General features: G+C 43.4%; 1 long non-coding RNA gene across 3 annotated transcripts in view; it reads left to right on the top strand.

Annotated features, from left to right (window-relative positions):
• The window catches only part of LOC110262135, a 152,021-nt gene that overhangs the window by 4,327 nt on the left and 133,228 nt on the right, over positions 1–14,466 (top strand). For all 3 annotated transcript variants that reach the window (XR_002346724.1, XR_002346723.1, XR_002346725.1), the window contains exon 2: positions 7,947–8,174. This is a non-coding gene — a long non-coding RNA (uncharacterized LOC110262135). The remainder of the gene's footprint in view (positions 1–7,946; positions 8,175–14,466) is intronic.

The following is a 14,466-nucleotide window of genomic DNA, read 5'->3' as shown; positions in this document are numbered from 1 at the left end:
TATTTGTAGGTAAAAGTAAAATTTCTACTTCCCTACTTAAAGGCAAAGATGGCACATATTTCTGAGGATAAAGAAGTTTTCCCCATTACGCTTGGATAAAGGGCTGTGAAGGCTACAAAGATCCCTCTAGAGCAAAATATGTGTTGCTGGGAATAACATGGCCAAGGCTAATGATGGATTTGTAAGTCAGGTCTGAGGAGCTTAGTTGCTTTTGAATTGTGATAGAATATAGTCACAAGCCTTTTTAGAACGCAATCAGAAAAACCTTCTGAAAAAGACCTCAAGAGGAACAGATATCTCTCAAGACCAGCTTAAACAAAAAGAGATTACATATCATCCAGTTTATGAATTCGCTTTCGGAGAAGAACATTCAGTGTCTAGACCCCCCTAAACTGTAATAGATACATGGGAATTCTCATTAGTCACCAGACAAATGATACATCCTGTACAGCTACATTTCCCAAATCAACAGCAGACACCTGGGTAGAAGACTCAAGGAATGACTTGAAAATTAAATCAAGTTAATATGAAACTTTCATTTTTTACTCATGAATTGCTCCCCCACCAATGCCTGTTGTTTGTAAAAGTGATACATGTAAAAAGTTTAGGTGACACAGACCATTATAAAGAAGAAAGTGGAACTATTTTAATTTCACTGCCCAGATTTACCAAAAAGTGCAAAACATATTTTCTAACTTGAGAAAATTTATATATAGAAAGCCTTATAAAAAGGCAATCAGCAACTTAAATGTCCATCAACGGAGAAATGGATAAAGAAGATGTGATACATATATACAATGGAATATCAGTCATTAAAAAGAATAAAACGATGCCATTTGCAATAACATGGATGGACCTAAAGATTATCATGCTAAGTGAAGTAAGTTAGAGAAAGACAGATATCATATGAGATCACTAATATGTGAAATTTAATAAAAAAATGATACAAGAGATCTTAAAAAACAGAAGCAAACTCAAAGATTTCAAAACCAAATTTATGGTTACTAAAGGGGAAATGTTGGGGGGAAGGATAAATTAGGAGTTTGAGATTAAAATATGTACACTACTATATATAAAATAGATAAATAACAAGAATCTATTGTATTGCACAGGGAAATCAACTCAATAACTTGTATGGGAAAAGAATCTGAAAAATAGTGGAACGCACACACACCACACACACACACCCCCTATATATAGCTGATTCACTTTGCTGTACACCTGAAAATAACACAATAGTGTCAGTAAACTATACTCTAATAAAATTTAAAAAGTGAAATCAGGAGTTCCCGTCGTGGCGCAGTAGTTAACCAATCTGACTAGGAACCATGAGGTTGCGGGTTCGGTCCCTGCCCTTGCTCAGTGGGTTAAGGATCCGGCGTCGCAGTGAGCTGTGGTGTAGGTTGCAGATACGGCTCGGATCCCGTGTTGCTGTGGCTCTGGCGTAGGCTGGCGACTGCAGCTCCGACTGGACCCCTAGCCTGGGAACCTCCATATGCCTCGGGAGCAGCCCAAAGAAATAGCAAAAAGACAACAACAACAACAAAAAAAGTGAAATCAAATGTTACTATTTGTAACAATTTTCCATATGTCAAGAAGTGCAGACCTATGTCATAATAAATGAACTTTGAATGTAATATTAAAATCATATTTGATTTCATGAATGAATTCTTCTGCACTGAGGTTTCCTTTCCAGTTTCTCACCAGTTCCTAAGTGACACTGCTCTTGTCATGGCTGAATTGCTGCCTCTCACGGTTACGATGGCTCTAGGTAGGCACCTCGCTGTCCAATTTCTCCCAACACTGAACTCTGTTCATAGTATCTTCAGGCATTTGGACAGGTTGGCCACAGCTCAGAAACTGTTTTTCTCATATTTCCCAATATGATAGTTCCCATATCGACTTGGTTGAAAAGAGGAATTTTCGATTTGCAGGGGAAAAAAAAAAAAAAGAGAGAGAGAGAGAGAAGCAACAGAGCTTTTCTCTTAACCTCAAAAATGGCGTGGTTAGAATTTGAGAGGGGTTAGCTCTTATTTTTCTGAGCCATTTTTCCCATTCATGTCTTTCAAAAATCCCTTTGTGCTGAGAAGAATGTGCTTTGGGAACCAGAACTTTCTGGTTCTTGGCGAGTCTCCCTGGAAGGCCCAGGTCTGCCCACCCTGAGGATGATCCACAGGGAAGCTGCGGGAAGGCTGAGTCATGCTGAGGGCTGTCACTCCAGGAGTGGATGTTTTCTGGCCGAGGAGTCTGCTCCCTCTCAGGCGGGGGTAGTTTTGGAAGGAGACAGGCTCAGAAGAGGTCAGACACGCTCAAGGAGTGGTGCTCCTTTTGGTCACACGGTGTGTGCCCCCAAGACCTCTAATAAGGACTTTATGCTAGGACTTCCTGTTGTGGCTCATTGGAAAGGAATCTGACTAGCATCCTTGAGGATGCAGGTTCCATCCCTGGCCTCGCTCGGTGGGTTAAGGATCTGGTGGTGTTGTGAGCTCTAGTGTAGGCCGGTGGCTACAGCTCCAGTTGGACCCCTAGCCTGGGAACCTCCATATGCTGCAGGTGTGGCCTTAAAAAGAAAAAAAAGGACTTTATGTTAGTGCGAAACAGTTGGACACTGTGTGACGTGTCTGTGTTCTGCTTCCAGAATCAATGTAGCTAAATAGGTTTTTAATATACAAGATATCATGGACTGTCCTTGCACGCAAGCAAAGTGGGTCCTATTGAATGTTCATTATTAAGATATTTGTCACCACTTGGCTTTTATAGAAATAAAGGGAATGTACAACTATTTACACAAATTATCTTTTTCAATTTTGGGTGTAGACATGTACTAGTATGCATTTTCAAGATGGCAGGGTTCAAAATGATGTTTGGCCACTGACAAAGCAAATGGACTAGTTTACCCAGGGCTGGGCTTCAGTGTGGTGCAAACCATCAGTCATGTAAATACTGCATCAGTCAGGATAGGCTGGGTTTTACTGCTGTAACAATCATCAGCTAACAATAGAAGTTTGTCTCTCACTAATGCTAAGTTTGTTGAGTCTTTCCAGGGCAGCTGATTTCCCAGCTCAGCATTCCCAGCTGCTTTATTCGATGACATTTCCAGATCAAGGTGTGCTCCCAGGAGCTCCTATTGTGGCTTAGTGGATTACAAACCTGACTAGTATCCATGAGGACTCAGGTTCCATCCCTGGCCTTACTCAGTGGGTTAAGGATCCGGTGTTGCTCTGAGCTGTGGTGTAGGTTGAAGATGTGGCTCCGATCCCGTGTTGCTGTGGCTGTGGTGTAGGGCAGCAGCTATAGCTCCGATTGGACCCCTAGCCTGTGACCTTCCAGATGCTGCAGGTGTGGCCCAAAAGACCAAAAAAAGGTTGTGCTCCCGTAATCGCTTAGGGGACAAAGAGAGGACGGATGCATCCATTATAAGGAAGGTAAATGATTCCATTGGGAAATGACACATGTCACTTTCACTCACATTCCATTGGCCAAAATGAGTAGGAGGGTCACCCCTAACTTCAGAGGGGTCCAATGTATGCTCCTGCGCCATGGCCGGAAGTGGAAAGGAATTGGCTATCAGGGAACGGTAGCAACGCCATTCATATTTCATGTCTAATTCCATGCTTTGTTCAGTGCTTTAGCGACTACTGCTGATCATTATAGGTCAAGTAATGAGTAAATACTAGTAAGGTGGTAAGGTTTAGAGATTGATCTGCTGTAAAGTTGGGGTTAACAAAAACATTGACAACTGGAAAATATTACATGAACCTTTTGCTATGGTTTTGTTTGATTTGTATTGAAGTGGAATCCACTTGACAGCAAGCTCCCTTATGTCTAGTTCCACTGCATTTGTAACTGGCGCTGTCAGCTTACATGAAGAAATAAAAATAGGCCATTCACTGTTAGGAAGGCTAGAGAAATATAAATCTGCTCCCTGGAACTGAGAGGCCTGAGTTGATGGGTACTATGAAAGTTCTTCTACATTTCTTTTTTTTTTTTCTTTTTAGGGACATACCTGCAGCATATGGAAATTCCCCGGCTGGGGGTTGAATCAGAGCTGCAACTTCAGGTCTACATCACAGCCACAGCAACACGGGATCCAAACGACCTCTGTGACCTACACCGCAGCTAGTGGCAACACCGGATCCTTAACCCGCTGAGCGAGGCCAGGGGCCAAACCTGCCTCGCCACGGAGATTACTTCTGGTTCTTAACCCACTGAGCCACAATGGGAACTCCCTTCTTCTGCATTTCTAATTGCTAGTTTTAATGAACTCCTATAGTGGTTCCAAGTGGAACATGTCTAGGAAATAAGAGCGTTGCCTGCTCAGATTCAGTCCCTGGCCTAGAACATCCATATGCCACAAGGGTGGCCAAAAAAAGGGGGAAAAAGTCTGCAAATAACAAATGTGGAGGAAAGGGAACCTTTGTACACTGTTCAGGGGGTTGTAAATTGGTGCAGCCACTTTGGAAAATAGTATGGAGTTTCCTCAGAAATCTAAAACTAGAATAATTCTATTCCTAGGTATGTATCCAAAGAAAATAAAAACACTAACTCAAAAAGATACATGCACACCAATGTTCACAGCAGTGCTGCTTCCAATAGCCAAAATATGGAGGCAACCCAAGAGTTCATCGGCAGAGGAATGGATAAAGATGATGTGGTATACACACACACACACACACACACACACACACACACACACACACACACACACACACACACACACAGTGGAATATTACTCAGCCGTAAAAAGAATGAAATTTTGCCATTGGCAACAATGTGGATGGACTTAGAAAGTATTATGCTTAGTGAAATAAATCATCCAGAGAAAGACACTCTATGTTGTCACTTGTGTATGGAATCTGAAAAATAAAGCAAACGAATATATGTAAACAAAAATAAACAGATTCACAGATATTAAAGCAAAAGGAAATAAGAGCATTACCTAAATGGCCTAAGAATAGAAATATACTTTAAAAATATGTTTCCCTAATGTAGCTGAGAGACTGCTTTCTCTGAGAGCATGTCATCTGGGAGAGGAAAACTTTTTTTAGAGACCTAAAATGACTCTCCGAATTAATAAAATAAAATTCTTGAGCAAGCTGAAATGTATGGGGGCTTTAGCCAGGAATACTTATTATGACGTATTTTGCTTTACTGGTCTTTTACTGGTCTTCATGGGTTAGAGTTGTTTTTTTTTGGGGGGGGATGGCATTTTGAGGTGATCTGGCTAGGAAACTGTGTTTGTTGAAATGTAAATTGCCAGGAAATGAGATAAAGACAGTGGATTGAGGGAAGGAAGAGAAAGGAACCCTCGGAGCTATTTTGATGCTCTTGTTTTTCCAAAAGAAGAAGGGGCTTCAAGACTCCCCAGAGGAGGGGGAGTCCGAGGTCTTCTAGTCACAGAGGCGGAATGAGGATTGCAGATGTTTTCTTAGAGTCTCTTGCAGCAGGGTTGCAACTCCAGAAAGCAAATCCTGTGGCTTAATTTATGATATACCTCTGGTGCTGGGAGAGAACAGCTTTTCCCGGGCTGATTCCTGGGGCTGGATGACAGTCAAAGCCCAGGCTGCATTCAGATGCCACTTCACTGTTTTCTAGCTCAGAGAATCCTGGACGGGTTACCTGCACGCACCATGCCTCAGTTTCTTCATCAGTAAAATGGGAGACCAGTGCACCTAGTGAGAGTAAAGGATTGAAGAGCCTAACTGTACACTGGAGGCACTCGATGTCAGTGCTCCGTATTATTGTTACCCCTCTAGGCCATCATCAGTGCCTCCCATCAGCCAGCTCTACCCACGGAGGCTTCCTCTGGGCACTTATCTTGGGGACGTAATGAAGTGTGAAGAGATTGCCCAGGTCACAGAGACAGCCCCAGATCATTAGGAGAGTTGGATGGCCACTCAGCTGTGAAGGACCAGGCCAGGGGTCAACTCCACACCCGCAGCCCCCCAGGGAGGCTGGGGGCAGAGCCGGCTCACACTTTGCCCAGATTCCAAAGAAGATCAGACTCAGGAAGCTGGAAAGAGATCTAATTATTTTGAAAACGTTGTCACGGTTGTTGGGATTTGAATTTTAAGTCAAAATTATATCACAAGATAGATGACAAGTAGTTGAAATATTTTAACAGAGGGAAACCGTTTTGGCGATCCCAGAAGAACCCTTGTAATGGAGCTTCGCTGGTAATCTCCTCAGGTAACCATTACTAATTAAAATCACGTTCTGCCAGCCGTCCAGATTCTACGCCCGGTGGGGACAGCAGGGGCATGCATATCTTTTTGCACTGCCATAGCCCCGAGACTAGGGTATGTTTTGCATACAGCAAGTGTATAATCAATGCAGTTTGTTACTACTCTGCGGTGAGGGTGGCACCTAAAATCACAGACTCGAGGCGAACACAGAAGAGCGGGGTGTCCTTGTACAGGGCCATTCCTTTGCCCTGTCACCTGCCAAAGTCTAGGGGCAGTTCAAGTGGAAGGAGTGACCTTGGGTCTGCCAGGATGAGCCACGCGTCTGCAGCCTGACCCTTCCCTCTGGGCCTTAACCTGCTCCTTCCAAAATTGCAGACACACAAGAGCTCAGAGAAAAATGATTCAAACAGCCTAAGAGTGTAACGTGGTAAAACCCCCCAGGGCAAGGTGACTTGCATTTTGCAGAAAAGGTCACACTGAGTAGTATTCTCAGCATAAAGACTTTACATCTTGGAGTTTCCATCGTGGCTCAGCGGTTAATGAACCTGACTAGGATCTATGAGGGCACAGGTTTGATCCCTGGCCTCGCTCAGTGGGTTAGGGATCCGGAATTTCATGAGCTGTGGTATAGGTCACAGACATGGCTCGGATCCTGCGTTGCTGTGGCTATGGTGTAAGCGGGCAGCTGTATCTCCGATTCAACCCCTAGCCTAGGAACCTCCATATGCCGCAGGTGCGGCCCTAAAAAGCAAAAAAAGGAAAAAATTTACCTGTCTTTGAGGACAGATGATATTATTCTCAACTTTCCATTCCTCTCCCCACCCCACCACACTGGCCCACATGGTACTATGAATAGGTTACCTATCCACTTAGAAGGCTAGCCTGCTTCCAAGTGTTATTTTATTATGTGACTAAGACTTGGTGTTACTTTTAAAAAAGTGCGGGGTTAATAGATGTAAATGATTGCATTTGGAGTGGATAAGCAAGGAGATCCTGCTGTGCAGCACAGGGAACTGTATCTAGTCACTTGTGATGGAGCCTGATGGAGGATGATGTGCGAAAAGAATGTGTGTATATGTGTGACCGGGTCACTTTGCTGTCCAGTAGAAATTGACAGAACACTGTAAACCAACTATAATGGGAAAAATAAAAATCATTAAAATAAAAAAATCACACAAAAAATTAGAACACGAAAAAATTGTGGTGACATATACGTAACACAAACTTTACCACTTGGTCCTTTTTTTTTGATCTTTTGCCTTTTTTTTTAGGGCTGCACGTGAGGCATATGGAGGTTCCCAGGCTAGGGGTCCAATCGGAGCTGTAGCCACCGGCCTACACCACAGCCACAGCAATGTGGGATCCGAGCTGCGTCTGCGACCTACACCACAGCTCATGGCAACGCTGGATTGTTAACCCACTGAGCAAGGCCAGGGATCTAACCCACGTCCTCATGGATACTAGTTGAGTTTGTTAACCACTGATCCATGATGGAACTCCACACTTGATCCGTTTTAAGGTGCATATGTTAACTTTTTCATCAGGACACCATTCACATTTTGGGGAGTGTACTATTAGCATTTTTCCCTAAGTGGGGTACAGAAGAGCAAGGATACTCTTACGGTTTAATGGGTTCTCTCAGCAGCAGCTTTATGAAATGATGTGTTGGTGTAAGAAATAGAATTTATTGACCAAAATGAAAATGTTGTATCAGTATCAACAGCAATAGCCACTAGTCTTCCTATTCTTTTCTCTCAACAGAGTTGGTTAGACTGGCTAATAACACAAGTCACAGTTCCCCAAGGTGAGTTGGCTCTTTACAGCCAGCAAGAGTGGATGCAGCTCTGCTGACTTTTGAGCCTGGCAGAAGATTCTAGAATACCCGTGACTGCAGCTCACCTCTCTGTGACCCTGACAGTGGAGACAGGGGTTCATCACCCTCCGTCTTCTCACCTGGTGAGACAACTCCCAGGCCTTTCCTTCCCTTGGGTAAGTTCCCATTGACCTTTCAAGTTCCATTTCAAATACTCACGTCTAAAACGTGGGAGAAAAATGATGGTGGCAGTAAGACACTGTGTGTTTGAGAAATGAATGGGCCAAATGAAGGAGGGGACAGAGGGAGTCAAATGAAAGTATTTACATGTGCTTTTCTTTTGTTTTAAATTTCTAGAAGGAGACCTAGGACCTCACCCACCACATCTAGAGTTCCCAGGCTAGGGGTTGAATTGGATCTACAGTTGCCGGCCTATACCACAGCCACAGCAACGCTTAACCCACTGAGCAAGGCCAGGGATCGAACCGGTGTCCTCATGAGTACTAGTCAGGTGTGTTTCCGCTGTGCCACGACAGAAACTCCCCAAAGTATATTTGGTGATGGAAGTGATGATTGTGTTTCACGGATAAGATGAAGTTGGTAGAAAATGAAGTTGTAGGAAAATAATGGAATCTAAGGGTTGGAAAGATGTTTGAAAAAACGGATAGAATCGAAGTGTTGGGAAGGCATTTGAGACCACCTGGTCCGTTTTCCCACCCAGTGTGATTTGCTGACAGGGATGCACATCATTTCTTCTTGAATATGCACTGGGATGGGCAGCTCCCTCTCGAGCTCTTTTTCAAAATCATCTGGCTCCCTTTCCTGTCTCCTGCATTCACTAAGCAACCCCGCCCTAGGGAAGGATGCTGCATTAGCCAGCCAGGGCTGTCAGAACTCAATACCATAGACTGGGGCACTTAGACAACAGAAATTTCTTTTCTCACAGTTTTGGAGGCTGGAAGTCCAAGGTTAAGGCGGCAGCAGGCTTGGTTTCTGGAGATCCCGTCGTCATGCTGCCTCTTGTCCCTCTGTGCATGCACCCTGCTCTCTCTTCCTCTTCTTTTTGTTTTGGCCATGCCTGTGGCTTGTGGAAGTTCCCAGCCCAGGCATTGACAGCAGTGACAACACCAGATCCTTACCCGTCAGTTGCCAGGGAACTCCCTCTTCCTCTTCTTATAACTCCCTCTTGTATATGATCAGGGCCCCATCTAGGGGCCTCGTTCATTTGATCACCTCTTGAATGACCATATTCAACCATGAACTTCCTAATGAGTTCCTGCCTTCTCTCTCTCCGGGCAGCCAGAGTCTAGTACGGTCCCTAGCACATAGCAGGCACTCAATACTCAAAGGAATCCCAGTGAAATACACTAAGTTGCATCTTTTTATGCTTGGGGCTCTCCTGTGGGAAGGCAAAACAGCACTGGGTTAAAGAGACTGGAGAAATGTGAGAGAACAGCCTCTTGAGGGCGCCCGGGCATGTCAGGACTTTGGCTGCTTGGAAAGTGAGATGATTTTGCACATAACCAAGCAAGATCCCATCAGGCAGCTCTTAAGTGTGTGATGGTCTTTTGAGAGTTCATACTTCTCAGTAATGCAGTGAGTTTTCATCCTCCCCGAAGGGCATTTATACTGGAATTAGGTGCTGACGATACTGTGATGATTTCTTGTTTCTAAACAGCTAAGGGCAGATCACAGCAGATATTTGATAAAGCCAAGAGATGCGCTCTGCATGCTCCAGTGAGCTGCTCTTGCTACTCTGGGTAGATAGCTGTCAGGTATTTAGGATCTTTGGGCAGGTAATTATAGTCTAGATTACTTACATTCAATGAGATCCTCTTTTATTATCACTATTTCTTTGCCCTTCTCAAATGAAGGAAATTTACAAACTCTTGGGTGTGATAGGTTTCACTCATCACTCAGTTTCACTCATGGCTGATTGCTTAGTCGGTGGAGCCTGTATCTATCGTTCCTGTTTTTCTTTATGTCGATTGTCCCTAATGTCACAGCTGTCCTTATGTGGTGGCACTTCCATTGTCTCTGTTTGCTTCTGTTCTGATGTTCCTTCCTACTTTTTTATGTTGCTATTCATTTTGAAAGGTCTGTTGTTAAAAATATGTCCACCCCTCTTTCCTCCTTTCTTGCATCCTCCTTTTTTTCTTTAATTAGGATACAGAGGGCATTTTTCTCCCCTTGTTTTTAAAAGCATTTTGCATTCATGAGGAAAAAAAAAACCTAGAGAAGTATGGAAAATGTTCTTAAAAAGAATGCTCAAATAACCACTCTTCATTCACACAGAAATGCCAATCACTGTTAACATTTTTATGACTTTAAAAATCTTTCTTCTAAATAAACGTATTTTAGGAGTTTCCTTTGTGGCTCAGTGGTTAAGGAATCCAACTAGGATCCATGAGGTTGTGGGTTCGATCCCTGGCCTCACTCAGTGGGTTAAAGATCCTGCGTTGCTGTGAGCTGTGGCTCGGATCTGGTGTTGCTGTGGCTGTGGCAGGCAGCTGTAGCTCCAATTAGACCCCTAGCCTGGGAACCTCCAAATGCTGTGGGTGTGGCCCTAGAAAAGACAAGAAAAAAAAAAGACAATAAATAAACATTTTAAAATAGAAAAAATACATCTACCTTGATAAAAGAAATATATATATATATAATATACATATATATCTTTTTTTGCTTTGTAGGCTGTATCCGTGTAGCATGTGGAAGTTCCAGGCTAGGGGTTGAATCAGAGCTACAGCTGCTGGCCTACACCACAGCCACAGCAATGCTGGATCCTTGACCCACTGAGCGAGGCCAGGGATCAAACCTGCATCCTCATGGATATTAGTCATGTTCGTTACCGCTGAGCCATGATGGGAACACCCTGTAAAAGAAATATTTCAATGCATGTATTATATTCATATTCATTACCATTTTTTTCCATTCAAACCTAGTTAGATGAAGATGGAGGGTAAAGGTTGTCCTCATTTGGCAAAGTCCAGTGGTGATTACTGTCCTTGGCCTTAAATATCACAAACCGAGGATAAAAGAATAGTTTTCCAGAACTGAGAATAAGGCACAAATACATTCAACACTGCATTATTACTATTATTTATCTTTTGTCCTTTTAGGGCTGCACCTGCAGCATATGAAGGTTCTCAGGCTAGGGGTGTAATCGAGCTTTTGCTGCCAGCCTACACCACAGCCACATCAATGCCAGATCTGAGCCATGTCTGTCACCTACACCACAGCTCACGGCCACGCCAGATCCTTAACCCACTGAGCGAGGCCAGGGATCGAACCCGCAACCTCATGGTTCCCAGTCGGATTCTTTTCCACTGCACCATGACAGGAACTCCTCAACACTGAATTATTGCTTTAAGCCATAGAAATTATGGTACCGACCAAGAGAGGCTGGCTGTCACAGGAAAATTTCACCTGTTATTTATGCTGTGGTTGTAAGGCAGTTCCAGTATTCTATCCTGTGTGGCTTGTGGTTCATGGAACACACGGTCTAATGCCTGGAACCACAAGGGACATCTGGGAGTCCACCGTCCAGTTCCTAAGCTAAAGCCACAGGCAAAGAGACCACTTGTTGATAGACAGATTATTACAAAAATTAGCAGGTGAAATTTATTCTAATGTAGCAAAAGCTTGATGTTGAAGGTATCCAAAAATGACATTAATTTCCATAAACACTTTATGAAATTAAAAACTGGCACAAACTTCAACGTTGGATGTGAGAATCAAATGATGGCAAGCTGGTAAAGCTACAGAAGTGAAATCCTTTTATCAAAGGAATAGGAAATCCTCAACACAAATTTTAGAAAAGTATGTAAGTTATCTTACTTTAGGGAATAAACAATTCCTGATGACCAGTGTTTTATTCAACAGAACTAAATAGGATTAAGACAAATACTTTGAAATTACCTCTCCCTGGAGTTCCCATCGTGGCTCTGTGGTTAACAAATCGACTAGGAACCATGAGGTTGGGGGTTCGATCCCTGGCCTTGCTCAGTGGGTTAAGGATCTGGCATTGCCGTGAGCTGTGGTGTAGGTCACAGACGCGGCTGGGATCCTGAGTTGCTATGGCTCTGGCATAGGCTGGCGATTAGACCCATTGCCCGGAACCTCCATGTGCTGTGGGAACGGCTCTAGAAAAGGCAAAAAGACAAAAAAAGAAAAAAAAAGAAAAAGAAAGAAAAAGAAATTACCTCTCTCTGTGGAATGAACTTGATTATCAAACTTTCAGTAAATATTCTGAACAATACCTCGCTAATTTTTCCCTTGGATTTGTACATTTCTAACTTTTTACACCTTTACCTACTGGACAAAATATGGGCACAAATGTGTGTGTTTTTCTTAGTGAGAACTGATAACAGGGTCGTTTCCATATGAGAAGGGTGGAAGTTTTACAATTTTGGAACCCTGTTGCATTTCTTGAATTGTTGGCAGAGGGGAAGGTGTGTGGTTGCTGTTGGGTAGGGTGTCATCAAGAGAAAGAATGGAAGCTTTCCCCCTATAATCTCCTTGTTCAGTCTTGTTTTGGTTACATAACTGAATATCGACATTCACCCCCTGTGTTCCTGAGACAAGGGCTGTTGGTCACCAGGCTCCAGTGAGGAGCTTTTTGGGTGGCCCAGATCTTTGCTGTGATAGTTAAATGAGGACATCCATGCTGTCACTCCATGAGGCTGGTAGGAAACTCGTGGCGCCCCCCAGTGGACTGATAAGGAGTCTTTCCCATAACGACGATGGTTTGGGTGCATTTTCCAAGGGGCTGCCTAGATTAGGCCTCCTGGGGAGCTACCTCACTCTTGAGCAATTGTAGCAATTTATTGCACAATTTTTTGTTTTTTTTTTTTAACAAGGACAATTTCAAGTCTCCATTCTTGGACTGTTTTATACACGTTGCGTGGCGACATCATTTTTTGCTTAGGCTTACGAGTGCCATCCCTGCTCATAGGACCAGCTGAACTCAGCGGCAGCCTGGAGCGATAACGCACAAATGGATGCAACTGAATTCGGCTTCCAGGTCTATGAAACATTCCACTGACATTAGTTTTCCAAGAGGAGCAAGTATTCTGATTAATTTAATATCGGAAAAGATTTGGGCATCTTCTGATGGCGGGTTGGAGGGTGGGAAGGTGACCAGGTGGTCATGTTACATGGAGCATTTATGTTCTTCTTCGATGACCACCTCACCTTGGGGCTCCTGGGAGCAGTTTCCAGGGGAATGGAGAGCAGAAAGAATCATAATTATGTCGCAGCCCTGGTTCATCACCCAATGGGGACCTGTATTTTTCCATGTGCCCTTATAAATCTTTTAGCTAAATCAGGGCTCAGATGTAAAACCCCGTTCCCTAGGGAGCTTCGTAATATAAACTCAAGTCTGGTTTAGGCTGATGTTTTTAAACTTTGTGAAAAGTGTTTACTCATGATAGGTACTGATTCAGTACCAAGCCTTATTTATTGATTTGCTTCAGAACAAACCCAGAAAACCCCAATGGACAAAAAGCAGACACAGCCCTCGAGTACCTTATACCATGCAGCTAAAATTCCATTTAAATTTCTATCTATGAAAACACAGGTTAGAACCTGGTGGAATATTCAGAGGAAGAAGAATATTTCTGGGCAATGCTGCCATGGTTATTTTGCTTGGTTTTGCTTTTCTACCAAGTAATGTTTTTACCTTACCTTACAGCCCCATAAAGGGACAAAGTAATGGAAAGAAGGCAAAACTGGTCTTTTCTGGCTTTCATGTCCTTTGATAACCATAAAGCGTCATACTGATGCAGGTGGGGTCAGAACAGGTCCAATCCTGAGTAAGCAGTGTTCTAGAGTTAATCTCCTCAGCAGCTCCATCCTGATGTTCTGACTACCCTCAGAGGAAGAGAATCTGCCTGCTCAGCTAAATCAGGCCTCCAGTGGAACAATGCTCCTTTAAAATCTGGGTTGGCTGATGGTACCTGTCAAAATCCAGACAGAGTGATAAATGACTCATAAACGAAAAGAGGAAACTATTGCCGTGATGGTCCCTGGCCACGATCTTGGTTATTCCAGTTCTATAGCTATTCTTTGGGCTGCAATTATTTTTTTATACTTAACATTTGATTCTCAATTTGAACCTCTGAATTTGAATGGCAGAATAAGCCACTGGAGGCTGTTCGGGAAACACTGTGCCGTCTGGAAATGAACCTTGGGATCTCTAGAAGCCTGCCCAGGAATAAGAGAAAACCCAGGGACCGCTAACTGCCACGTGAACCGCTGGGGAAAAAAATAGTGTGCATTTTCTGGAGGAAAAGTGACTCTCTGTATTTAGGTAACCATTTCAATATAACTCTGCTTATTAGCTATAAATTGCAGAAGTCAGGAGGTTAATAGGAACCTTTCCAAAAACACATACATTAAACTTGGGGAGCAAGGTCATACATTGGAGAATTCAAGGTTTATGAGACGGGTATCTGTCTCACACTAGCG

The sequence above is a fragment of the Sus scrofa genome, chromosome 8, assembly GCF_000003025.6.
Source record: "Sus scrofa isolate TJ Tabasco breed Duroc chromosome 8, Sscrofa11.1, whole genome shotgun sequence".
Classification (NCBI taxonomy): domain Eukaryota; kingdom Metazoa; phylum Chordata; class Mammalia; order Artiodactyla; family Suidae; genus Sus; species Sus scrofa.
Note: the sequence above shows the minus strand (reverse complement) of the source record. Positions and strands in the feature narration are given on the sequence as shown.